The sequence below is a fragment of the Arachis ipaensis genome, chromosome B03 (genome assembly GCF_000816755.2).
Source record: "Arachis ipaensis cultivar K30076 chromosome B03, Araip1.1, whole genome shotgun sequence".
Lineage (NCBI taxonomy): Eukaryota > Viridiplantae > Streptophyta > Magnoliopsida > Fabales > Fabaceae > Arachis > Arachis ipaensis.
Genome location: NC_029787.2, coordinates 18,497,870 through 18,500,138, shown reverse-complemented (window position 1 = coordinate 18,500,138; position 2,269 = coordinate 18,497,870). Strand labels below are relative to the sequence as shown.

Here is a 2,269-nt window from a genome sequence, read left to right as displayed (position 1 = left end):
CCATAAGTATAGAGTTTGGATAAAAACCTTAATTTATTTTAAATCCAATTAATCAAAATTGCCTTAAATTATTTTCAATAAAAAGAATTTTTGAAATTAAAACTATAAATAAATATATGATTTGAGATTAGTTCAAAATAGGACTTTTCAAAAGTCTGGGATCTTACAATTAACATTAACATTTACATTAACATTAACAACGAGTCAAAGAAGAAGTGTTTGTTCTTTTACAACGAGTTAAACAAATTAGTGTTAATTACAATTTCTTACAACGAGTCAAAGAATAAAACTATGACCTATTTACTTTCTATATCCCCGGATGAGAATTCACAAAAAGGACTTGAGAGAGCTGCGGATGGCTTTGGGATTCTTATGGCTTCAGATATGTCAATGACTGTCTCTCAATTTATTTACCTTGTCTAAGAGAATGGTTAGACCATATTCCTGTCTGAAAGTATCTATTTCTTCCTAATTTTCAATTGAAAGAAATTACTTAATTTGAACCCAAATGAAGTAAGAAATGAATCGAAATTTATTAATTTAGAAATTACTTACCTGTTTTCAGTTTTTACATTTATATTTTTGATCTTTTCAGGATCAATTGTTTCCAGCCATTTCATCACATATATCCCGCAATCATAACTAAGAAAGAAATAAAAAAGTAAAATGTAACGTCCCTTCCAGCAAAATACCTTGCTTAAGTCAGGGTATTTTTACTAGAAAGAACATTACATAACCTTTTCTAGTATTAACTACTTAATTACTGAGCCTTTATATCGATATTGCATTTTAAGTTTTAAGAAAATGACGGAAAAATTTGTTTTTATTCATTAAAGTTATGTTTCAAAGATTTCCAACAAATAATAATCACATAAATATTATTAATAATAATTCTTATACAAAAGAAATCAAATGAAACTCAAATATAATATACTAAACCTACCCGTCTATGTAAAATAAAATCTCAAGGGACAACAGCGATGGGACAGTATGAAAATAATTAAAACCATAAAGAAAGCCTACTAATCGCTTGCAGCTTCATATTGTATCTTCAAACATGTGTCATTGAAAGGGTGGAAATTTTGGGGGTGAGAACCAAACCACATATTCTCAGTAGAGGTCGAGAATGCCGTGAAAGAAAAGAATAAAGCGCAAATAGTTAATTTCATTCAGAGATATTTAAAAGAAAACTATTTTCATTTGCCTTATGAATCCTCTTGAAAACCAACGGCTTAACTATCAAAATCCAAAACCTTCTTTAACAGCATCAGTTAATTATCTAAAATCTTAAACCCATATTTTTCTTTATAAAACTCTTAAAAGTTTTCCTAGACTGTATGAATGACCAACCTGTTCCAAGCATAGGTTCATTAAGTCTATGCTGAACCAGTTTGATTTTTCATACCTTACTAGTCCATAACATAAAACAAGTTACATAAGTCGTATAAAGGATCATCCTGCTCCATTGAGACAAGCTCCAACAAACACAATATAGCCAAGAACATCAGAGGCAGATACAAGGTATTTACAGAACGAAAAGGGTTCAGAGATAGTAGTTCTCATGGCTAGGGCTTAACTGACTCACCACTAATGATGGCGGCGACCAAAGATTCCGGCGGCGGCGGCGGCAGAGGAATGGTCCCTCCTCTGTGCATCACTCTCTCACACGTCTCGCCCTTCTTCTCTGCGACAACATCAAAGAAACCTCCTTTCCACTATTCAGTCCGTCCCAGCTACGGTGGTGACTTCCATCAAAGGCGGCAACAGCGATGGAACCTCCCTCTCCTTTCACACGGTGCTTCTCTGCCACAATCGCTCTCTCCTCTCACACGCGTCGTTCTTCCCCTTCCTGTGCGGCAATAACGGTGGCGGCGCTGGCGGAGATCAGACCACCACCGAGTGCTTCCCTTCTTCCTCCTCTCCTCTTCTTCCCCTTCGTCCTTCCTTCCTCTGGCCGTTCCCTTTTCTCCCTCTCTGTTTAATTTTAGAGGATGTGATATACGTTTGTTTTGGGAATAAGTGGTAAAAAATAAAGGAACGTGGATCATTAGGGAAAAAATGAGTGGCAATGTGCGTGTGTGTGTGTGATTGGTTAGGGAGTATACTTATTAGATCACAACAGTACGTATAAAATAAGAAATATAAGACTAGGAAAAATATATACGAGTAATATAACAATTTTACAAAACATTCATGATAGGATAACAATTTAGAATTCAAATATAATGCTATAAAGATTACTTTTAAAACGCGTAAGATTTTATCTATC

The 2,269-nt window shown here is 34.5% G+C and overlaps 1 long non-coding RNA gene across 1 annotated transcript; it reads right to left on the bottom strand.

The window, feature by feature from the left end:
- LOC110269589 lies at nucleotides 1,257-1,924 on the bottom strand. The gene is made up of 2 exons (XR_002358362.1): nucleotides 1,586-1,924; nucleotides 1,257-1,475 (listed from the first exon to the last, which is right to left on the bottom strand). It is a non-coding gene; the product is annotated as an uncharacterized LOC110269589 (long non-coding RNA).